This window comes from Tamandua tetradactyla, chromosome 6, assembly GCF_023851605.1.
Source record: "Tamandua tetradactyla isolate mTamTet1 chromosome 6, mTamTet1.pri, whole genome shotgun sequence".
Classification (NCBI taxonomy): Eukaryota; Metazoa; Chordata; class Mammalia; order Pilosa; family Myrmecophagidae; genus Tamandua; species Tamandua tetradactyla.
In genome coordinates this window covers 80,421,701-80,447,810 of record NC_135332.1, presented here as the reverse complement: position 1 = coordinate 80,447,810, position 26,110 = coordinate 80,421,701, and the positions used below count along the sequence as shown (strand labels likewise).

Here is a 26,110-nt window from a genome sequence, read left to right as displayed (position 1 = left end):
AGGTATCATCCTATTGATGCCTTAACTGGGACATTTTCATGGTCCTGAACTGGAAATTTGAAAGCTAATAAATTCCCATTGTAAAAGCCAACCCATTTCCAGTGTATTACATTTTATCAGCTTTAGCAAACCAAAACATTATTGAATTCTAGTTTAATTCCTCTGTAATTAGGAGCCATATCCTGTATTACATTGTAATTTTATGGGACTTGTTAAGTATACAGGATATAATGTATTTGGTGACAGTACCATTTCCTTTTGAATAGAATTTTTATTTTTTAGTAGTTTGATGTTAGTTCTCTAAATATTAATTTGATGATATGAGTTAATAACTTTGTTTAGATAAGTTATGTCTACCCTTTTTCACCTAATTATTCTATCTTTTGCTGAGAATAGTCTAAAAATCTTCAGCTACTGTTGTGGAGCTGTCCTTTTAATTCCTTATTTTTGTCAGGTTTGTTTCATATAATTTTTGGCTCTATTTGTCATGTATATATTTATGATGTTTTTTTCTCTTTGATGAATTAACCCTTTTTCATAAAGAAAATTCCCTTCCCTCTTTATCTGCAAATATTTGCCTTGACAAGTATATTTTAAATTGTGTTTTTCCCCCATTCTCTTTATGTGCTGTATTACATTGATTGATTTTATGTTGAACCACTCTTGCATTCTTGGAGGAAATCAGACTAGTTTATTGTGTATAAGCATCTTACTATGCTGATTCTGTGGGACAGTGATTTGTTGAACATATTTAAATCTATATTCATAAAGTATATTGGTCTGTAGTTTTCTTATAACAGCTGTGATATCAAGTTAATGTTGGCCTCATAGAATGAGTGAAGAATTTTTGTCTCTTCCATTTTTTGGAAGTGTTTGAGAAGGATTGGTGTTAATTCTTCTTTAAAGTTTGGTAAAAATCATCAATGAAGCCATTGATCCTGGGCTTTTCTTTTGGGGAGGTTTATGGCTACTGATTCACTTTTCTTGTTAGAGATCTATGCAGATTTTCTATTTCTTCTTGAGTTAATTTTGGCGATTCAAGTGTTTCTAGGAATTTTTCCCCTTCTTCTAAGTTATCTAATTTGTCATCAATTTTTCACATTCTCTTATAATCCTTTGTTTATTAATATCAGTAGTTATGTCCCTTTCATTTCAGATTTTAGTAATTCCAGTCTATTTAACAGTTTTGCTGATCTTCTGAGAGAAGCATTTTTTTTTTATTTTGTTGATTCTCTCTACAGTCCTTCAGTTCTTTATTTCATTTATCTCCTCTCTAATCTATATTGTTTCCTTCTTCTTATCCCTGGGTCAATTTTTATACTTCCTTGAAGTGTACAGTTAGGTTACTGATTTAAGATCTTTCTTATTTTTTAGTGTAAGCATTTACAGATGTAAATTTCCCTCTGAGAACTGCTTTCTGTGCTTCCCCAAAGTTTTGCTATGTTGTGTTTCGTTTTCATTCATTTCCAAGCATTTTCTAACTTCCTTTGTGATTTATCTTCTAGATTGTTTAAGAATGTGTTAATTTCCACATATTTGTGATTTTTTCCAGGTTCCTTCCAGATACTGATTTGCAGGTTCGTTCCATTATGGTCAGAGAAAATACTCTATGTGATTTCAGTCTTTTAAAACTTACGGAGACTTGTTTTGTGGCTTAACATATAGCCTACCTGGAGACTGTTCCATGTGTGGTTGAGCACAACGTATGTTCTCTGGCTGGGTGGAGTGCTCTGCATTACGTCTGTCAGGTATAGTTGCTTGATAATGGGATTCAGGTCCTCTTATCTTCGGTCTAATTTTTCCATCCATTATTGAAAGTGAGGGATTGAAATCTCCAACTATTCTTGTAGAACTTTCTAATTCTTTCTGTTCTGTCAGTTTTTACTTCATATATTTTGATGCTCTTCTGCTAGGTACATACATGTTTATAATTGTTATATCTTCTTGATAGACCATTTTATCAATACATATATTATCCTTTTTGTCTCGTAACAATTTTTTTTGTAAATACATAGTTTGTCTAATATTAGTATAGCCTCCTAATCTCTACTGGTTGCTATCTTTTGTTCATCAATTCCTCCATTACTGCTTTCTCTTATGTTTAATTTTTGGTTAGTATACTGTTTTCATTCTTTTCTCCCACCCTTTCCTGCATGTTTTTAAATATATATTCTTTGTTATTATCTTGGGGTCACAATTAACATATTAAATTCAAAAACCTAGCTTGAATTACAAACTTAGCCTCAAATATAAAATCTCAGAGAATACAAAATCCCTGCTCCTATATGGTTCCATATCTCCCCCTTTATGTTGTTATAGTCACAAATTACATCTTTGTTCTTTTCATGCACATTTACATGGATTAATTATTATTGTTTTATCTACTAGCCTTTTAAATCATATAGGAACAAAACAAGTTACAATAAAAATAGACAAATACTGATTTTTATATTTACCTATGTAATTATCAGTGTTCTTAATTTCTCTGTATGGCTTTGAGTTACTGCTATGTCCTTCTATTTCAGCCTGAAGAAATCCCTTTAGAATTTCTTATAGGTCAGGTCTGCAAGTGATAAATTCCCTCAGCTTTCACTTATCTGGGAATGTTTCAATTTCTCCTTCACTTTTGAAGGACAGTTTTTACAGATACAGAATTCTTGGTCAACAGCTTGTATTTTTTTTCTTTTAACACTGTAAGCCATTCCACTAGATTTCCCCACTGTTAAGTTCTTTTTTCTACTTGACGTACTGTTCTCTTTGGAAGGAATTCATGTGATCAACTATGTCTGCTTTGAGTGCAAGTACAGATAACTTTTTGCATGTGCAACTCAATCTACTATGTCAATTATGAAAAAAGATGAAATGTACAGACTGGGTCAGATGGTCTGTTCATTGATAAAGCTCCATCCGCTTCTCTTTACTGGGTATGACCGTTAGACATCGACACAGCCCATCAATTTCTCATCAGAAATGATGGCCTAAAGAATGTCCAAATTGGTATTTCAAACAACATTGACAGCAGTGTGATGAGAAATTCAACTATACATCATGTGTCCTAAGCTCATCTTACTTTAGCCCTGAATGGGCTGTCATTATTGGGAGGTGAACATGGACAAAGCAAATCTTTTTGCTTTGTGTTTATCTTGGTGTTTGCAAACAATGTATTAACCAATAGGGAATGATACACTCAATTCAGATACTGGATTCTAGACACCAAGTTTGAGAAATAGGAAGGATTTCCTTGTCAGAACTATGCCCAGAACTGCCTTCTACTAGGACCTAGAATTATGCTTCTTGAGGATTTTCTCAAATGCAGACATTGGAAATGTTTCAGTTTTCAACCTAAGTGATGGCAGCCATATCTTTACATACTAAAATGTCCCTTTCTGAGACATGGAGTCTGTTCTTTGCTTCTTAAAATCTAGGTCACAGTGATCAAGACATCCTAGGTATTTAAGAATCCAAATATTGCAGTTCTTCATTTTTACAGGACTTTGAAGTTATAGACCCATGTAATTAGAATTGAGTTTACAGTATAACTTAGCTGCTGTAAGTTGCTTTTATGTTTATATCAATTATATTAAAATAAAAATTCTATATGATGCCAAAAATCCATGCATACTTTATTCTAAAGGATATGGGGAACAAGAGAATGAAAATTATGGTAATGAACTGTTTATGTACATTTGAAAGTGATATTGAATTAGGTAGCTTAGATACATTTGAAAAATATGATATTCAACTTAAAGGCTATTGGAGTAGCATTTACTAAAGACAAATCAAGTTTTGGGAAGACATATTTTTAGACCAGAAAACTGATAAACGTAAACTTTGACAGTCAAATTAGAAATAGGAAATTCAGGTGAATGTTAGATCTAGTAGATTTCAATACAATCTAAAGGCATTCTAGCATCACTTCCAAATTGGAAGTGTTGGAGGACTGTAGTTTCTTCAATCCAAGAACCTATCCTCCAATACATTCATTAATAAAATGTAGGATTTCCAAAGTGTTTAATATTCATTTCTTTGTCCTTCTAAATGTCTTTGTGAAGTAGGATGGGAATTCTAAAGATAAGAGCACAGAAGACTTAGGCAAAAAGAAAATCTCAGATGAACACTGAATCACATTCCCCAATCATATTACAAGGACACTGTATGGGGTAGTCCTGAAATCACCATCCCAAGGCCATGCTGCGTGACTGTAGGACAGGATGTGCTGGAAGGAGAAACACCCACTGTGACCTATAAGAAGCCCTTGTGAGAGGATTACTCCAGTGCATTCCCCATCGGAAGGGCACATCCTTCATCTTGCACTCATTATCAATCCAAGGATCATGTAAAATGATCAGTTGGGGATTTTTCTCTTCAGAAGATGCCAGCAGCATCTAAGTTTCCTCATCAAAGGAAGACATGTCCAGCCTGGGAAAACAGATACAATTTCCTTTACCTCACACATGAATATGTGCCTCTTTACATCCCAGTGCCTACTTCTGTTTCATTCTAATTGAGTAGGGACTAGGAGAAGTATACTAAATTTGAAGAGAAAGCACAATTCTTTCCAATAGAATAGGACTACTCTGATTTATACGGTGTGATGACAGATCTATATAATGCATTTGTCAAGGAGTCAGGGTTTTAGTAAAAAAAAAAAAGTTAGGTAAAAATGACAACTTCCATTAATTGGATGTTTATAAGCCAAGGTTCACTATCCACTGCTACCTATACATATCTTTGCTTTTGAAAAACTTAGGTACTGAATTGTGTTCTATTCTAAAACATAAAGAGTAGAGAGGTTAGTATGATGAATCCCATATACCCATCACAGCTTCAACAATTAATTCATAGTCAGCCTGTTCCATTTACACTCTCACCCACTTTTTGTGAGACAATTTAAATGCTAGGCATAATTTCACCAATACTTAAGACAAGAGACATTCTTGTCTATTCTTGCTGTTTCCAGTTCCTTCCATGTAACTGTCTCTAAACCAGCTTCATCAAAGATGGTTTCCATGGTCACCAATAATTTATCAAATCCTTTTGTAAATGCTGTCTTACCCAGTCAGCATGGGATATCATTAATTATACCTTATTCTTGGAAATATTTCCTTCCCTTAGCTTTTGGAACACAGTTCCTTCCTGGTTTTACTGCTCCCTCTCTGGTTGATGCTTCTTGTCTTACATGTTGTGTCTCTCTCTTAACTCTTTATGACCTCTAAATTTCAGGTCTGTGGCTCTTCTACTATCTCATCAGTCAAACCTTCCCCCACCCCAAAAGCTTCCACCTGCCTTGCCCCATTCTGTTCACCTAACCCAAGTACTTCTCAGCATCTCACACATCATTGTGAGATTGGTATATGTATTCTTGGTATACAAGAAGATGCATGAGGGCAGGGATGTGAAACGTTTTGTTCATAGCCACATCCTCAGCACGTCACTCAGGACTTGGCATACAGCATGTGTTCAAATATTCATTCTACAGATATTAAATATTTATACTCCAAAAGCAAATATGATGTTCAGAAAAAAATCAACTGCTACTCTTCAGTGGCTCCATTTCTGGGTTGAGACTCTGCTTCAGGCCTTCATGAACTCTCCCCAACTTGGAGCTGGGGCTGTGTTTTATGGTTGGTAAAAGTAGGAGATGGTGTTTATAAGAAAGCAGTGTTTCCCACCTGGGGATGATTTTGCCCATCAGGGGACATTTGACAATGTCTGGAGGCTCTACTGGCTTCTACTGGGTAGTGGCCAGGGATGCAGTTCAACATCCTACAATGCCCAGCATGGTCCCACTCCAAGGAGCTCTGCAGCTACATGTCAGTCACGCTGAAGCTGTGCAGAATGGTCACAGATGATTCATCCCCAGGGCAAACAGCATCCACTCACCCGAGCACCTGCAGGGAACAGTCTGGGTGGTTCAAGGCCTCACATAGCACCAGAGCCCCATCGTGGTCCAAGGGGATGGAGTGTAGACTCAGATGCCTCAGTGTTTTGCAGATGGTGAGAGCAGAGGCAAAGTCCTCACAACAGGCACTGGTGAGCCTACACCTGTCCAGCCTGCAACAGGGAAGCACACCAGAGAAATGACCTTGGCTTTGGGCAGGCTGGAAAGACTATGGTTTGTGTCATATCCAAGACCCTGGGCAGGAGATTTTATTATTTAGGCCAATTGTTCTCAACCCTGGTGACTGTTGCTCTGGGGGATACGTGGCAATGTCTGAAGGCACCTGTTTGTGTGTGTGGGGTGCTAGTGGCATCTCCTGGGTTGAGGCCAGGGATGCTGCTAAACTTCCTAGGATGCATAGAACAGCCCTCCACACTAACAACTGTCCAAACCCAAATGTCAACAGTGCTGAGGCTGAGGAACTACTGAGACAGCACTTTAAATATCAGTTGTCCCTGACAGACCTTGCTTATGAACCAGCTTCCCTTCAGCCCTATTAATCTTCCACCACTGTCTACTGGTAACCTAGGGAACCCTCCCCAGAAAGAAATCCAGTGGGTACTCACCCAAGATCCTCTAATTTACAGTTAGGATGCTTCAAAGCTTCGCACAACTGTTTGACACCATCATCTCGTATTTCATTATGCCCAAGTTTCAGGGTTTTTAGTTTTTCATTACTAATAAGAACAGAAGAAATGTCCCTACAGCAATCTGAAGTGAGGTAACAACCCACCAACCTAGGAGGGAAACACACACACACACACACACACACACACACACACACACACTCATGAGATCCAATCTTAATGGCTTACCTTATTTCTATTTATTCATACAAAACAAGAAGCATCCAAATACTTCTGTGATGACAGTAAAGATTCAATTATTTCTCAGTTCACTCAGAATGGAAGTGAAAGTCTCACAAGACTCTAAAATCACTGCCCTTCCTCCCCCATTACCTAGTATTCTTCACCTCCTCACCCTGCTCCAGATTTTGGTCTCCCTGCCATTCTGCCTTGCCTGGCGTGCCCTCATCAGATGGCCTCTGCCCCAGGACTTTTGGCTTGGGATGCTTCCTCCCAGGTATCAGCAGGACTATTCCCTTACCCCTTCAAACACCTGCACAAATGCCACCTTTTCAGTGAGGTCTACTCTGGTTATTTCATATGATATTGTGTCCTCCATCCTTCTCCTTCACCATAGCACCTGTCACCTTAAGAAGTATTTAGGTATATGTATATGTGTGTAAGGATGTGTGTCTATTTGTATTTATCAGTGATTCTCAAGCAGAGATGATTTTCCCCCACAGGGGACACTTTTGGTTGTCAGTCTGGGGTGGGGGGTTACTACTGGTATGTAGTTCGTAGAGACCAGGGATGTTGCTAAATGTCCTGTAATACACACAACAGCTCCCCAAACAACAAAGAATAATCTGGCTCCAAATGTCAATAGGGCCAAATTTAGGAAACTTGATATATGCACATGTACACACAGGCAGCATCCTACACACATGTATGCATGCATATGTGTATGCATATACACGCATATGATGCTCCATGGAATGGAAGTCCATGGGACATGGGTACTGGAGTGTTAAATTTGATAATTTATCTTACCCACTTGGAGTTTCTTATACCCAGTAGAAGGAATGAATCATCATGATACATCTCCTACTATCATTGATTGGGTGGTGGTTATGAGCCATTCATTGATCATAGCTCTTTATATGCATCATTCTATCCTGGCTGCTTCAATTCTTTACTGTACTATAATTATTCTCACACTTGTGCAGGTTGCCCAGAGTCAGTCAATATAACTCAGGACTCTAGTTCATGTCTTTCAGGGTCAGAGATTCAACTCCATAGTGGCCTTCTGTAATATCTCTGTCCTAGCACACTCTTAATCAGGATGCAAGTCAATGAACCTACTGAACATGCCTAGAAGAATCATGTAGGGCAAACATTTGACCTCGTTTTCTTTAGCAGCCACAGTAGTCTTTCTCCTTCTTGCTTTATTCTCAGGATGCCAAATCTAAAAAGGAAACCCTGATAATAAAACAAACCAAGGCAGACATACCACAAATTCTGTATGTTACAGTTTGGGTGTTTCAAGCTTTCACATAGAGTCTTGATTCCATTATCTTCCAGGAAATTGGACCCCAGATCCAAAAAGGTCAGTGATGTGTTGCACAAAAGGAGTTGGGAGATGTAGTTACAGGAGTCGGAAGTAATACAACAGTGCATTAACCTGCAAAGACACACATACAGACACACAGTTGTCAGCCTGTTTAACCTCTATATAGCAATATTCTCATGACGCCCTATGAAACAATGTCAAGTCGTTCCTTGTACCCTCCTATCCCAGATTCTTTCTCCCACCATTTTTTTCACTTGATGAAATAAGAACATGATAACTTGTGGCTGCAGAAATCCAGAAGATGTATTATGGAATACCTTGTTCTAGACAGAGAAACAGAATCCCAGATTCTAGCTCTACCTCAGATCACAACTGCTGGATGTACATGGACAAATCCACCCATTCTTTTTAATATACTTACTGTTAATGGGACATATTGAACAACATCCTATTTTTTGTTTTTAAAAATATTACTTGACACTAATTTTATGAGTATAAAATAACTATAAAATGAATGCTTGCATACTTAAAAATTTGGAAAATAACAAGAAGTCTAAGATATGAGTCACAAACTGATGGCTAATGACTGAGTGTGTCCCTTGAATGAACATGGTTTAGCTGACATTGAATTTAACCTATTATCAGTCAGTATTTAACCCAACGAAGATATTTTGCATATAACCCACAATCCAGCTACTGGCAAGAAGCCACACCTGGAACCTTGCCACACATTGCCATATGGTCAAATGAATAGTAGCCTTCCCCTTGGGCAGGCAGATACTGCCCCACCCAGCTCACTCACTCATTTCCTTCACCTGCCTGGCCCCTTTGGGGCATCTGAACAGGTGAACCTTGGGAAGAAAGCACAAGTTCTCGATAAGCCAAATACTATTAGGTTTGGGTGGATTCCCTTCCAACTTTATTAATTTTTGAGATCAGACAATAGGCACCTAATTTGCATTTTTTCAATGAAATAAGCATTTTCCAATCTTTTGAAAATTTGTTAATACTTTATAGGTTGCATAATGTTCTTCTGTAGTTATGTCACTCCATAATTATATACTCCCTGAGTATCTCCACCTATTTGTATTTCCTGCCATTTTAAATTATAGTAGAGTTTCTACTTTGCATCAATTCTTTGAAGTACAAAGGATTACTTTCTGGTGAAATCTATGAATATAGATTTTCCCATTTAAGTTTCTCGGTATACCAGCCAGCTTATTTTGTAAAAGACAATACATCAGCACACTGATCCGAGTATAAAATGTGCTTATTTTACAGAATCCTGGGCTGGCAGAGTATATTTAAAATTATTGCATATATTTTGAATTGGTTATCACTTTGTAGAATGTGTTTTGCATTTTTAGTTATTAGCAACCATCTTTCATGTTCAGTAGCCTTTTATTTTTATGGAATATTCAGATATAAAAAACATACTAAATGACATTTTTGAAAGAGCTCTTCATATATATAACACATTTTACATTAGCTTTACACTTTAATTCTATTTATCATAATATCTGGCAGTTACTTACAAGTCAAATCTCTTCAGCTTTCCATATGCCATTTCTTTTTTTACCTCTAAAGATATTTCATTCTAATTTTTAATAGTTAAGCCTTTTCCTTTTTTTATTTAATAGAATGCTTCATTAATGTTCCTGGACTTCATTTTACTATTGACATTCTTCTACTGTCTAATCATCTCAGTGATAATGTTTTAGTCCTCCTCCATTTTATGCCACTTTGTGTGCCATATTTATATATGTATGTTTATATATAAACACAATATATATTACATATATAACAACTTTCACTTGTGTATGTGTATACATGCCTAGATACATGTACTTATATACACAAATATGCACATATACATGCATTTATGTGCATACACAAACACAAACTGTGTTTCTGACCTGCACATTCTCTTCCAGACTTGGGTGTGCTTTTACTGTCCCCAACTTTAAAAGCACTGCAGCACTCTGCTTGCATTAACACTACGTTTCTGGTGTGGTTTTGCTGGGTACACAGAGAATCCACTATGCTACTGCACCAGCCAACGCCCCCAGCAAAGGAAGACGGTTGCTTCACATATTAGCAACAAGTAAGAAGCAGAAACACTGCCCAGAATAGCCTAGAAAATATAAAGTCTCCTACCTGGAAGGAATCAAAGAAATTCCTTTTTTTTTATTACTTATGTTCTGCTCCATTTCTGCCACTCTTAGCACCCAGTATACCTCTAAGGGTTTCACCTTTCTTTCTGACAACGAAGATTTATTGAGTTCCAATTAGGTATGAAATATCTAAGGGCCAGTCTTACATCTTCTGAACTCAACTTCATGGTACCTCTCTGGAACAAATGTTTATATTAGCTCCATTTTACTGAGAAGGCAACTGAGCATGACTCAGATTCTGAGCTTTCAAACCCCATTTCTGCTGCCAGCCACAGTGAGCATTTGACTGCTTCGGTAAAGGATGGGTTAGTGGGCACAATTCTGCATTCTCCCGCATGGGGCTTATTCCCTGCACCAACTTACACAAGTGAATCCAGCACACAGTTTGGCTGCTTCAATGCATCGCACAGTAACATCACTCCTTCGTTCATCAGGGGATTTTCTAACAGGGAGAGATGCTTCAGCTTGTTGTTGCAGAGGAGAGCAGAGGCGATTTCTTCACAAGCGTCACTCGTGATGTCACATTTTTTCAATCTACATGTGAGATACATGCCATGGGGTGTGACTGGAGGATTTACATAGCTTTTTGCAAGAGCATCCCAGAACCAAACGGATACTGCTGCCCCGACGTGCACCCTCCCATCCATTCTCTTCATACCAGTCTTCTCTAAAACACACATGTAATTGCGTGACTCTCCTCATTACTCACTTATTCCTTTCCACTGCAGTTAGGAAAAGTCTAAGCGGGAGGTTCTCGACTGGGGGAGAATCTACCTCCTCTCCCCTTCCTTAGGGTGACTTCTACAATGTGTGGAGAACTGTTTTGGTTGTTAGAGCTCAATGAGGTGTGAAATCAGCATCTACTGGGCAGACGCGAGGGAAGCGGCTCATCACCCTAGAATGCACAGGACAGATCCTCACAGCAAACGACTACCTGGCCCCAATTTCTCAACAGTGCCATCTGTGAGAAAACCAGGTCTTTAATGTGACTTTTTAATGTGGCTTAAAAATAACAGTTGGTCATGCCCCTGCTTCTTTCTTCCAATCATTCTCACCACTCCCTTCCATTTACCCTAGTTACAGAGCAGCCTTCTAATTCCTCTTCTTCAATCTATTCAAAGGTCAGTGCACATGAAACTGTTGACATATGTAATCCTCTTAAAGCAGATATGAGGAAAAACATTTTCAGAACATGAAATAGAAAGGAATGAAAGCATGGTATTTGATTATTTGATGAGTAGAGAGAGTAAAGTTCAAATCTAAGAAAGAACACTTGTTAAATGCAAATGGGTTATTTTCCCCCCACATCTCAGAAACAAATCAAGTTGTGTGAACGAGGTTTTGTAGAAAGTCTATACAATGAATAAACAGGTCCCAGACCCCCTCTTCCACACTGGATCTTTGGAACCACCTATATCTAATTCCCAGCAGAGATGGGAGCCTTGTCCTATAGATGCATCCACTGGGAGTGCTTCCAACTTGGGCGCCCCAGGAGCCAATGAGGGCAGAAGTGAGGCCAAGAATGAAAGAGAAACCAGCAAAGCATTTGACAATCCCACAGACTGGCATGACAAACTAGAAATTTGAGGGGCCACAAACACATGGCTTATTTTTCACAGGGATGTTTTGAGATCTAGGACTATGCAGGTGACTGCAGCTAGGCCAACAGATTTTAAATAATGGAGTAAATCTCAGAATCACATAGTGCTCAGGAGTCTTGCTGAGGATGGAGACGGCTCCTCAAACACCTGGCTTGTCTCTTTCTCAAGACATTTCCAAACATTGAAGTTGCATGGGAGAAGAGGCTTAAGAAAAAAGATATAAACCTCTGAAACCAAAATAATCTCTAGTCTCACTGGTCTAAGGAGACACATCCCCACCATACGCTCAGTTGAAAGTGCAGTTGGACTACATTAAGGAACAGGAGGTGAACTGATTCTCATTAAACTGCAACTCGGTCCCAACCATCTGCAATCATTGATTCAACTGAGGGATAAACATCCTACCTTTTTTTTTGCCTGAAAGGTGGAAGTAGGAAACTTTTTGGTGGAAGATATCATTTAGAATCTCAATGATTTTTATATAAAAGTGTTCTCAATACAGTCAAAAGATGTAGACAAAAGATATTCCAATAATGAAGAGAAAATACAAATATTTGTAGACAGAAGGATGGTTCATATACTCAGGTTAACAGAAATATTAAACTGATAAGTGTTCTAAACAAGTATTCTTTCTTAGATTTGAGCTTTACTCTCTCTGCTCATCAAAATAGAATAAAATAAAGATGGAGAATCAGGAAATTTGAATTTAAAAGAAGAAATAAATGGACATTCTATAATTGAAAAATGCAATTTCTGAAATTAAGAGCTTATTGGATTGTTCAGTAGCAGAGTGGACACAAAAGACAAGATTAGTAAATATAAAGATAGAGCAATAGCAACTTGCAAGGTTGAAACACGAGAAGATTGAATAAATAGGTACATAAGAGACATACTGGACACAATCAAGATATCTAATAAATAAATAATTGGAATTCCAGGAGGAAATTAGAGAGAAAATACGGCAGAAGTGATATCTTAAGGGACATCACAGGAACCTAAGCAAGGCATTACTCCACAAATTTAGGAAGTTCAGTGAATTTTAAGTAGGATAATTACAAAGAAGCACAAAACCTATATATAATAAAAAACAAAAACCCACACATACACAGTGGTTAACTAACTATTATCATTTGGATGAAGAAAAAGTGGTCTTTTCAACAAAGGGTTTTATGTCAACTGGAAATCCATCAGTGAAAAAGACCCCTACTTAACAACTACAAAAAAATTCATTCAGAATTTATCATAGCACCAATTTTGCATGAAAAGATAATGGTTTTAGAAAACCATGTCCATTATCTTTTTTACTCTGTGTGGGAAACAATTTCTTCAATGGACCAAAAGATGGATAAATTTGATTTAGATGAAGAGATATTCTTCATCCAAAGGCAGCTGTAAGAGTGTGAAAAAGCTCTTCATTTATAGGGAGAAGATATTTTCAATCCATATATTTGACAAGTTATTTATTCCATAATATAGAAAGAACACAAAGTCAATTAAAAATACACATAACCCAACAAAATAATGGACAAAATACTTAAGCAGTTACATTACAACAGGATGCGTAAGAAACATCTGAAAAGGTGCTTAAATTATTGGTCATTGGAGAACTGCAAATTGAATCCACTGTTAGATATTGTGCCTCAGACAGAGTAGCTATCATTTAAAAGTAAGCCAACAATAAAAAGTGTTGACAAGGATGTGGAGCAAATACAATGCTTGTGCATTTCATAGGAGTAGAAATTGGCACAGCCTACTGTGAAACTGTTTTGTAGTATCTGCTAAAGCTACATTCCCTATAACCCAGAAATTCCACTTCTGCTATATGCCCCAAATAAATGTTTGTTTATGCTGCTACCTAACTTAAACCTGTCAATGGCTTCCTGTTTCTCTTTGAATGTTATTCGAATTCTTTACAGAAATCTATGATGTGCTGTATAACCCAGCCTATGCCTGCCTCTCTCATGTAATCTCCTACCTACTTCTTATCTACTGACGTTCTTAAGATGCCAGTATAATCATTGTTTCATAGCTTTTTTCACTTCTCTCCTTCAACTGAAATACACAGATTTAGAATTAAGTTTGAGAAATAGCAAGTAACAGAGAGAAGTAAAAGCTCACAAGCAGTCTCATGAAATTATCTTAAAGAGTTTTCAGCATTGCATTAATTAAACAGAATAAATTTCTTAGTTTTGATAACATATGATAGACCTGTAAGATGTTACCATTGGTGGAAGCCGAGTGATTTGTACAACGACCTCTCTGTATTGTTTCTGTAATTCCTACTGAGCCTATATTTATTTACAAATAAAAGTTTAGAAACAGAGTAGAAAAGTTGACTTTACAAAACAGATGTTGGTCAGAAAGATATGAGGACATTTGTGAAATAAGGCAATGGTATGCACTTAGACGACTGTGCAGGGCCACTGTACATTACTACATAGTTTGTGCCTGATACAAGGGTCCCCAGCCCAGGGCCGATATAGGCAGATATCTAGTCCACTCTGTCAGCCAAGATGATTCCCCCCACCTACCCGAGGATGAGAATCATTTGGATTTGCCTTACAGCACCCCATGTATCAGCACAATCGACATTCTAGATCAGATAACTCTTTGTCGTGGGATTGTTGAGTACATTGTGGGATGTTTAGCAGCATCCCTGCCCTTCACCTACCAGATTTCAGTCATAGCAATAAAAATAAAGTCTCCAAACATTGACTTCCCCTAGATGGGTAAATTGTCCCCCATTAAGAACTACTGGACTAGAGGAACTGGTTTTCATGACTTCCCACCCCTAACATCAAACCGTAGTCAGTGAGAGGGAAAATTTTTCCAGCTATGAATAGATTTTACAATTGACTTCTGGTTGCCCACACCTGTTACCCAACTCTTAAGTTAACACATAATGCATAAAATTCTGTAAAATAATAGAACAATGAAATGGAACAAAATACTTAGTACTTTTGTAAGTTCCCACCACTTAGAGAGAACTGAAGCAGAAGAAAATAATTGTCATAACATGGCTTGAATGATAAAGATCTATAGCAAGTCTGTATGTTCAAATAATTCTTAGGCATGGAATCTGCTTTCTCCTGAAGCTTCATCTTGTTAAGTGAAATTAACTAAGTTTATGTGAATCTTCTAGTCTTACTTGCAATCGCATATCAAAAGGAGACACTCATCTAGGAGACAGAAGAGCAGATTTTCTTGATGGGGTTAATGAGTTGGTTTTGTTTATTGCTACTTCTCTTTTGTCCTCAATTACTTCTCTTTGTCCTTTCTATGGAAAAATGCATGGAGCTGGCAGAGAAATGATCTCATCACACCACCCAGACAATTTAAGAGGAAGAAATGACTCAGTAAGTCACTTTCACTCTTACACTGGCTTCAGTGCTGTAATCTACAAGATTAAAGACCACAGATGATTAGTATACTTTCTAGTTTTATGTTTTTGTGCCAGGAAAAAAATGGAGTTCTAGATGTAGCATGTTTGTAGAAGAAAGAACTGAGAAGCATCAGGTTAAGCTGTCAACACTAAGTAAAGTGAACACTTGCTCTTTAGGATTCATCTTCACCTTACTGGGAGGTCTGGAGAAACAGATTGAAATGTTGAAAAACATAAGCTGCAAAGGCTGTTTCCCTCACCTCTGAGGAAGTAAACAGGAATATTCAAATGGAAAAGTCCACATTGGAAAAAAAAAAACCTTCATCCAGGATAACCCAAGACTTACATCAACTGTTCTATGTTGCACATGGGGTTTTTCAGTGTCTCACACAGCTGCCTGACTGCAACATAGGAGAGGTTTGTGCCCTGCAGGATCAGGTGTTTCAGGTGAGCATTGTGAAGAATGGCCTTAAAGAAGTGTGGACCATTTCCAAGGTTAGAAACAAAATGAATCCTGTAGAAAATAAGGAAATTTGGAGAGTCATGTAATAAAGCCTAAGCACAAAGCAAGAGCAGATCTTAGACACTTCTTCCTGCCTGCCATATTTAACCTCACAACACTCTTTTTAGGTATCTGGTTGCCCCCACCCATAAATGATTTCTCTCTGTGTTCCTCAGACACCAAAGACTGTCACTGAAGCTGCGGGGATCTATTACCTAAAAAAAATACAGATTGAGGCTAAAGAGTATATGTGTGAGTGTGGGGGCTGCTTACCTTGAGAGGGGTAAAGAAGACATTTGAAAGAGCTTGCCAAGTGAAAGACTAGGTGAAGACCACCCAGAAATGAGAACAGCTACAACAAAGATGCCTGGTCAAGGGATTGAAAGAAGATTACAAACCTTGGGTCACAGTGTACAACAGGGGAAGCCAGAGAGTAGGAAGGGACCAGATCCAATAGGACAATAAATAATAGCTTTAACACCTAAAGTTCTTAGCTCAGGGCCCAGTAAGTAACATTAGGTTCACTTTAAGTGACAGAGACAATATGGCGGTGGTATGTTTTGCCATTTATCCCCCCCAAATGTCTAGCAATATACCTTATACCTGAGGAATGTTTATCCTTATTTTTCCTCTTCCATACAAGGGGAAAGACCTAGAAGCCTGGGTTCATCTCCTCACTTTCAATTCTAATGCCTTTTAAGCTTGGAGTTTAATTTGATGGTGAGAATATTAGGATATATACCAATCTATTCGTGATTTCCTTGGGTTACAACTCTAAAATAACCCAATAGATACATCCACTGCTCTGAATATCTACTTCTATTCTTGTCCCAGACCCCATCATCACTCATCTGGAATGATTACTTCTACAGCCTCCGTTGGCTCATTGGCTTCTTTTTTGCCTTCTTTCAATACATTTTTCCCATATGGAAGCCTGAGCTATTTTAAAAAATTAATTATGCCTTGAAAAAAGTAAAATAAAAATTTAAAATAAACTATATGTCTTAAAAGCCTTTCCATGATTTCCCATCACACGTTAAAAAAACCTCTCCCATGACATTTCAAGCTAATAGAGTTCAATTTAACCTGAAGGCTATAAGCTGGTGGAGGTTGAAAAGAATAGCACAGCCAAGGAAAAGCAAAATGATCAAAATATCAGTTGATAACCATATGCTACTCTATACTTCCGAGGCCTCATTTATAAAAAATGATAATATTTTTATGAGGATGAATGAAAATGAAGAAAATAATGCACTAAGCAAACAACTTAGTGCTAAAGAAGTGTTTTATAAATGCTGCCATTCTCTATACTTATTCTTATTATTTTCTCCTATGATTTCAAGGCTATTTTCCCATCTGCCCTTAGTACTCTTCATTCTTCTTTACCTGGGAATATATTCTTGGGACATTAACATCCAAGAAAATGTCTCTTATTACCAGGACTGCTCCCTCTTTGGTTCTCCAAACAAAATTTATTTTATATCACTACTTAACACATTGGATTTCTGTTTTATGCTCATGTACTGGCTTTCTCCAAAAAAAAAAAAAAGCCAATGTAGAGGGGAAAAAACTGCTATTTCCAAGGGATTAGAAAACAGGTTAATATCAAACTTACTCGAGCCTTTGGAGTTTACTCATGGGCTGTGCCAGTGCTTTACAAAAAATCGTCAGGGAGGCATCATCTAGGCTACAGTTGTCCAATTCCAAATCTTGCAGGTTCTTGTTGGTGCTGAACACTGAACAAAGTTTCTGCCATGAGAGGAGACTCTCTTGACTACAAGAGAATGAAGAATGATTCTTAAGTGGACAGATTCCATTTAAGACATGCTCACAAAAAACAGAATAACATCCCAAAATCTCTCAAAGCTGCTGAACACTCAGGCCTAAGCAGGGAGAAATTCATCCAGGTAAACGGACTCAACATGGCATCAAGTTAAGAAAGCAGACAGTGGGGCCAGAGTAGCTGGAATGAAATCATGGTTGAACCACTTATTAGTTATGACTTTGGGCAAGCTATTCGACTTTATTATACCTCCATTTCCCCCTTTTTTAGGGGAGGTTATTTGACTGTTCTGTGCTTAAGTGTTATTTGGTCATCCATCAGTGAATGTGAATCTGAATCCAAAAGGTATTATCCTGAAAGGTGGTATGCATTTGAGAGCTAAAGCATGAGCTGATAATCTGAATCTGATGGCTATGGAATAAAAAGCACAACCATAAAAACAATAAAAGTACTTGCTTTTCAACCTCATGTTGTCCCTATGAAGTAATTAGAACTTCTACCCCTCTGAATGCAGTGGAAAACCTCTGAGAAATTAAGTCAATGCTCATGGTCACACAGTTAGTAACAAATTCCAGCTCCAGAACTCAAAACAAAGTCTCTCTTGCTACAAAAGCCATACTCTTAATCACAAAAGCATAAGGATCCATGAAATACTCATGGGACAGGAGCAAACTACAAGTATGGTTGGGGAGCAGATGATTGTTAGATGGACTCACCTTGAGGTGAATTCAAAGTCATCTGAAAAGACGTTTTCTACACACAGCCTAAACTTTTGCAAATTATGGCACTGTTCCAGGCAAAATGAATATATCATCAATTCCTCCTTATTAGTTATATGAATGTTAACTTCTTCAAAGAAATCCATTACTTGTGCTATAAATTCTTTATCCTGAGTTTCAAATATATCAATAAACAATTCCTGGAAATCTACCTCTCTCTTATGGGGTCCACATTGACTTAAAGTTTTTAAGAATTGGGTTATTTCCTGCCTTATATCTCGTAACAGTCGAAAACCAAGGCTTGTCTCCAGAATTTTGGTTACTTTTTCTGTTGAAAACCCGAACACGAATAGCCCCATTTGAGACAAGTGATCTTGTGCTTGACACACTCCTGCTGCTACAAGCTGGGTCACACTCCCAATGGCTGGGTTAGGGTTGTCTTTGGGTTGCTGCAGCAAATAGAACATGGCAGCACAAAACTCTTGGATACGGACATGGATGAAAGTGAAACAATCACCACTTCTTAGAAGGAGGCTCATGCCCACCCACATCAAAACATCAGATTCAGATACCCCATTTCTCCTGAGATCCCCATGGCAAAACACAAATGTCCGAGTCCAAATTCCTTCGGCAGCCAAAGAACACAGGCCTTTTAGCCGGGTTCTGTTTTGCTTAGGTGAACACGTTTCACTTCTTGGTTTGAATATGTCTATAAAAAAGGATGCATACAAACAGGTGATGTTACGCCAGGCAATATTTAAGTCTTCTCCCCTCTCTAGCTGAAATTTCAGACAAGTACAGACCAACCAACATAGAAAGGGATTTTGGCACATGGAGACTAGGGGTCTGTGGTGTCTCACAAAACTAAGGACTTTCAAAACATTCTTCTCACAGAAGAAGTGGGTGAAATACAGCTCCATTTCATGCTCAGAAAGTCCTAGCAGATAGATGTATTTGGGATGCTCTAGCAAGAAATGATTTTTTTTCATACCCACAGCTCCTAATGTGATAAGCAGAGAGGACTCCGGAAGGAGTTTTTTCTGCAACAAACTGCTCAGGATAATGGGGATTGGCTGCTTCTGTGTCCACTCATAGCACAAGTTAGTCTTAAGTTCCAAATCAAATTTCAATTCCTCAAGGCCATCAATGATGAACAGAATTTTCTGTGGTTGGGAAAAAATGTCTTCAAATGACTCTGCAGACTCAGGCCAGTCCCCGGAGATGAGCTCCACCAAGCTTGCTTCTTTAATATTGTTCATTTCATGGGCAGTGAGGAAGAAAACAAATGTGAATCTGTCGTTACAGAAGTTTCCCTCTGCCCATTCCAACATTATTCTTCTCAAAAGGGTCGTTTTTCCAATTCCTTGAGGACCATGCAAGACCACAGTACGTGAACACTCTCTAAACTCCTCAGCAGTATATGCGTTATTCACTCCTTCATAGTCGTTATTTGTGACCTCTTTGTAGAGCCTCTCAGGGACCTGAAGACAAGTTTCCTTTGTCCAGACAAGATGGAACTTTTCCTTCATGTGTTTTCTGTATGGGTTTATCTCTGAGTCAATGAGGACAGAACATAAGACAGTTAAAAATGCATGCATCTTTTTATATGTCTCAGAATGACTCCTCCAAATTTACTTGAATGTGTGCATGGGGAATTAGGCTGACTAGTTTTATTAGAATCATAATCTGTCGAAAATTACAGCCTTGGAAACACATGATCAAAAGTGGAAGCCTACCACCACAGAGTTACAGGCAACACAAAGTGTACCTACTTGAGAATCATATTCCACACTGGAATGAGGCAGTGGTATCTCCTGAGTAGAGAATCCATCAGGACTGCCCTTTAATGAGTGTCTGCCAGGAGTCAGAGCTGAAAATGGTTCTAATGATACTACAACTTTCATTGGCTCAGTGAGAATTAAGATTCATTCTACTTCCACTCTACAAAGAGTGTTGGGAGAGCCTGAGTTACTTGATTTAAATTAACAAATAAGGATTAGGGCCAGGGGTCCATCTCTTTTGATTGATTTGAAAGCATAGGGTCTAGGTTATTTTTATTATACCATGTTGACCAGAGTTGAATTTCAGAAATGCCCTCAGGGCAACAAAATTAGGGGTGGTTAAAAATATATACATATATATATATATTCCTTGATATTCTTATGCCTTCCCACCTCTGCCAGGGCACAGTTTGTCCTGATGTCAAAGTTATATTTTTAAATACATTTCTAACTTTCCTTGCAGCTAGGAGTAACCATTTGACTGAGTTTCAGCCAATGGATTGTGAGCAAATGAGAAATGTATCACTTTCAGGCCTGACTGCTAAAATTCTCCTGAGCATGACCCCCATATTGCTTTCCCTGACACCAGCTTGATGCAGATGAGCTCAGCAACCAGAACAGTCACATGCTAAAAAATGGGACATAAAAAACAGATAAAGGGGCCAGATTTCATGCTTTTGGAGATAAATTGCCCACTGAGGATAACTGTTGTAAAAATTCATGTGCTCTAAACTATACATCTATCTTGTTCACTTGATTATGGCCAATTTAACAGTAACTGAGTGTTTCTGGCAAAACATTGGGGCTTAGCCCAACTATCAAAGACTGTTTGAGCTGACAAAATTCTACTCTACCCTCTATTCACAGCTACTTACGCCTTCCTTATAAGAGGGAAATGAAGGTCTTATGCCTCTCCTTTATTCTTCCATGGTTGGTCATGCATGCTGCTTAGGTAAAAACAACATTGTTGTCTCTCTCAGGATAGTGATTGTTAAGAGAAGAAAGAGAAAGAAACTCCCAAGGGACCCTGTAATTGCACACATGGACACTAGCAACAGTAAAAAAACAGCATGGTACTGGCACAAGGACAGACATATAGACCAAAGAAATTGAATTGATAGCTCAGAAATCAATCTCTGCACTTATGGGCAACTGATACTTGGCACGGTGGCAAAGTCCACTCAATTGGGAAAGAATAGTCTTTTTTAACAAGATGGTGCTAGAGAAACTGGGTCTTTATTGCAAAAAAAGAAGAAGAAGAAAGAAAAGGAAAACCCTACCTCACACCATATACAAAAATCAACTCAGAAAGGGCCAAAGACCTTAAGATCTAGAACAATCCATCTCCTAAAAGAAAATGTAGGGAAGCATCTTCAGGACCTTGTGTTAGGCAGTGATTTCTTAGACTTTACACCCAACACACAGGAAAACATAATAAATGGGCCCTAATGAAAATTTTTTTAAAAATTTGCTCTTCTAGGAACTTTACTATAAAAGTAAAATGACAACCTACACAATGCAAGAATATATTTGGAAACCAGACATCTGATACAGGATTAATATCCAGAATATTCAAGAAATCCTTCACCTTAACAAGAGAAAACAGCCCAATTTAAAAATGAGCAAAGTACTTGACAAATATTTCTCCAGAGATGATATACAAATGGCCACAAAGCCATGAAAACATGAAAAAATGATCAAGCTCATTAGCCAACAGGGACATGCAAATCAAAACCACAATGAGCTACCATTTCACACCCATTAGAATGGCTCCTATTTAAAAAAAAAGGAAAATCTGGGGGCCCAGTTGGTTCAGGTGGCAGAATGCTCACCTTCCATATGGGGGAACAGATTCAATTTCAGGACCATGCAAAACACACACACACACACACCCAAATAAAAGGAAAATAACAAATGTTGGAGAAGATGTGGAGAAATAGGAACACTCATTCATTGCTGGTGGCAATGTAAAATGGTGCAGTCACTGTGGAAGACAGTTTGTCAGTTAATCAGAAAGCTAAGTATGGAACTATCATGTGACCTGGAAATCCCACTATTAGGTATATACCCAAAGGAACTGAAAGCAGGGACTTGAACAGATATTTGCGCACCAATGTTAATAGTGGTATCATTCACAACTGTCAAAGGATGGAAGCCACCCAAGTGTCCATCACCAGATGAATGGATAAATGTAGTATATTCATGCAATCGAATATTATTCAGCCATTAAAAGGCATGAAGTCCTGATATATGTGACACCATGGATGAATCTTGAAGACATGCTGAGTGAAATAAGCCAGACACAAAAGACAAATATTTCATAATCTCACTGATATGAGATAATTAGAACAAGCAAACTCATACAGTTATAATCTAGAATATAGGCTACCAGGGGATGGAGTGGGAAATAGGAATTAAGGCTCAAAATGCACAGCATTTCTATTTGGGATGAAAGAAATGTTTAGGTAATGAATCATGGTGATGGTAGCACATTGTGAGTGTACTTAACAACACTAAGTTATACATTTGAATGTGGTTAAAAGGGGACATTTTAGGTTGATACGTGTTATGAGAATATTAATTTTGAAAAATCCATGGAACTCACAACACAAACAATGAACCCCAAGTTAAATCACAGAGTATAGTTTATAGTACAATTGTAAAAATGTGCTTTCATTAATTGTAACAAATGCACCAGAACAATGCAAGATGTTAATAGTGGGGTGGCATATGGGAATCCAGTGTTTTATGCATGACTTTTCTGATTAAAAAACCAAAACAAAAAAACGACAAACAAAACAGAAAAATGGGATTAAAAATCCGTGAAACTACACAACACAGCAGACCTTAAGTAAAACTATGAACTTAAATTAATAGTGTGATAAAAATGTGTTATCATCAAGTATAACAAAGTTCCTTACCCGTGCAAAGTGTGGGTGATGGAGTAATAATGGGAATCCTGTATTTTATGTATGATTTTTCTGCCAAACCCATAACTTTTCTAATAAAAAAAACAACCAATATAAAAAAAAATTAAAAAGTAAGAAAAAAAGGGATTTCAAAAGTCCATGGAGCTTCACTACACAAGCAGTGAGCCCTAAGTAAAATCATGGACTTTAATTAACAGTACAATTACAAAAAGGTGCTTCCATCAATTGTAACAAAAATACCAAAACAATGCATGATGGTAATAGGGTGTATATGGGAATCCCGTATATTATGCATGATTTTTCTGTAAACTCAACTTTTCTATTAAAAAACAAAAAATACTGACAAAAATAGTAAGAAATAAGGGATTAAAAATCCATGGAACTACACTATAAGAAATACTGAACCCTAAGTAAAGGCATGACTTTAATAATACAATTTAATAATACAATTATGAAAATGTACTATCATCAATTGTAGCAAATGTTCCACACCAGTGCAAGATGTTGGTGATAGCGTGATATATGGGAATCCTGTATTTTAAGCATGATTGTTCTGTAAACCCATAACTTCTTTAATTTAAAAAAGGATTAAGGGCACTATACAAAAGTACTATGCTAGATAACTAGACTGAAAATATAAACCTTCCTAAACTCATTTAACAATTTTAAAGCAAAGAGGACAAATCAAAAATAGAGAAAGGAACAGTAAATGTAAGTAAGGCACACAGTAATTTCATCTTAAGATGGCAGAATTGAAACCAAATGTCATCTAGAAATTGTGAATGGATTGATCTATTGAGTGAAAAATCCTTTCAAGTTGGCTTAAAGCAAAACCTAACTCTATGCTTCTTTAGAAACACATTTAAAATATAGGATTCAAAAACTGCTAAAAATAAGGGGATGGATAAAGATTTATCAGAAAAATGGCAATGATAGGAAAGCAAACGCTGTAATCTTAATAACGAAGTAGACTCCTAACAAAAAACATTAGATGAGACAAAAAGAACACCTTAAAATGTTAAAACCTCATTTCATGATGAAGATATAGCAATTATGAATATTTATGAAGCAAATAACACAGCAGCTACAAAAGATACACTGAGAAATATTATACATACTTATATTGACTAACAACATATTCAGTAGACAAAACATATCTTAACAACAAAATCTTTAAAAAGATCTCTTGGTTATATGTGGATCACAACATCCTGACAATGTATATTCTTCTCAAGTACACATGGAATGTTCAAAAAGTGTTTCCTATATTATAACTCAAAGGGAACACCCAAGAGTTTCATAAAGTAGTAATATTACAAACAGCCCTCTCTGATCACAGGGCAATAAAACTGTATCTTTTGTCCTTTGCCTTTGCTTAATGACTTAACATTAACAAAATATCCATGTCAGCTATGCAGGGCTTCGTTTCTGCCTCAGCCATTCTGTAGGATTTGATCCATCTGATGGGAACCCATCCTAACTATTCTTCCTGATATCATTCACTCTAGTTTTTCCCTTTCCCATCCTGCATACTGAACTGAAGTCAACCTATGTTCTAAGGGTATGAAATCAGAGGTTGAGCAGGTAATCTTTCCTTCAACATTTTACTCTTCACACATGTAAGCAGAGTGGTCACCTGACTTCAGCTAACAGTTCCCGTCACATGATCTCCAGCAGCATCCAGCCACAAAGGGCAGAGCTAACAAGAGCCAATTCTGCAGTAAATTCTGTGTAAATGCGTAAATGGAAAATGTTTCCATTCTGTGAGGTTTTGGATTAGAAATCTAAAGGAAATAAAACCTCATCCTCCATCAGCCAGTGCTTTCCAGCCACAGCACACACTCCGTTGATAGAGGGTGTACTTACACATTCAACAATTGTATCATCTTCATTATTAGGGTTCGTGGCAAATGAACCTCCCTCAATAATTCCCTTTCCCCAAATTCCACACTCACTTCTAATCTCTTCCTGAGCCTTCAGCCAGAGGTCTCTTCGATCCATCTGAAGAAATATGCTCAGTGTTACCTCCCATGCCTTTTGTCCTGGGTAATGCTTGTCTAACAGCTTTGCTAGGTCTTCTCCTGAGGCCTTCTTTAGCTCACTCCAGGGAATTGGCTTGAATTCAGACTCCACAGGTTGTTGCTTGAGCAGCTCCTTAAATTTCCAGAACTCTTCCCTTTTGAGCTCCTCCAGGTACCACAACAAGCCAAAATCAGAAAAAAAAGATTCAGCCATTGTGCTCCAGGGTCCTGAGCTCACCTGTCTCCAGAAGAAAATCTACAGAAACAAGAAAAAGGTGGGATCTGGGGTGGGGGTGGGGGGAAATTAAGTTATTAGAATGTTAAATCTCAGTAAAGTATTAATATTATATATTTAATGCCAAAAATAGTGCTAACCATCTTCATCTGGGTACGAAGTACCATCTTTTTTCAATTTTCCATAATAATGCATTGGAAAAGGAGAAAACATGAATTAGGTGTTAGCAACTAAAACATAGTTAATGCTAATCAAGACATCAAGGAGAATTGTAACTCCCTAAAACTCTAATAAAGCTTTGGTATTTATTAGTGGGGTCAGGTAAGTTACTTCTACCCTTGTCCCCTCAACTATATATCGCTGCAGATCTTGAGGCCACTTCTGGGGGAGTAGAACATTGACTTTGCATCATTTGGGAAGCTTCCAAGTTCAAAAGCTCATGTCACACTCAACTTCCTTGAGGGAGGACAACTTCTGGTCTAAGTTGACTACCTAGCGAAGACATTTTGGTGTTCATAAAAAACATAGAAATAAATGTTCAGTACAGGAAAATTTGGATGAATCCCTGAAATACATATTACAAAGACTTGCAACTGAAAAGAAGTCCAAATTTCAAAACAAAAGCAGGAGACAGTCAAGGATGCTGCAGTTTAAACCTGGTAGACATGGAGGACAGAAGGAAAGCAACCTGGGTAGCCATCTCTGCGATGGGTCAAGGAGATGCATCTTAGATATCATGGCAGATCGGTACCCAGCACACACAGGAATGATGGAGGGGATGGAAAGTGGTGATGATTGGAACAGAAACCCATCTAATTGAATTTCAGAAAGAAAAAAACACCGAGAATAGGGAAGAAAATATCATGGAAAGAAAGCTTTCCAGATCTGTAGATAAGAAGCCCTGC

At 37.6% G+C, this 26,110-nt stretch overlaps 1 pseudogene across 1 annotated transcript; it reads right to left on the bottom strand.

The window, feature by feature from the left end:
* Window positions 1-3,662: 3,662 nt before the first annotated feature.
* LOC143688458 (NACHT, LRR and PYD domains-containing protein 9-like) lies at window positions 3,663-25,241 on the bottom strand (annotated as a pseudogene). Its single transcript, XR_013178087.1, has 9 exons — window positions 24,905-25,241; window positions 18,236-19,790; window positions 17,352-17,510; window positions 15,581-15,748; window positions 10,615-10,785; window positions 8,018-8,188; window positions 6,508-6,678; window positions 5,884-6,054; window positions 3,663-4,419 (listed from the first exon to the last, which is right to left on the bottom strand). The product of XR_013178087.1 is annotated as an NACHT, LRR and PYD domains-containing protein 9-like (transcript).
* Window positions 25,242-26,110: the final 869 nt, after the last annotated feature.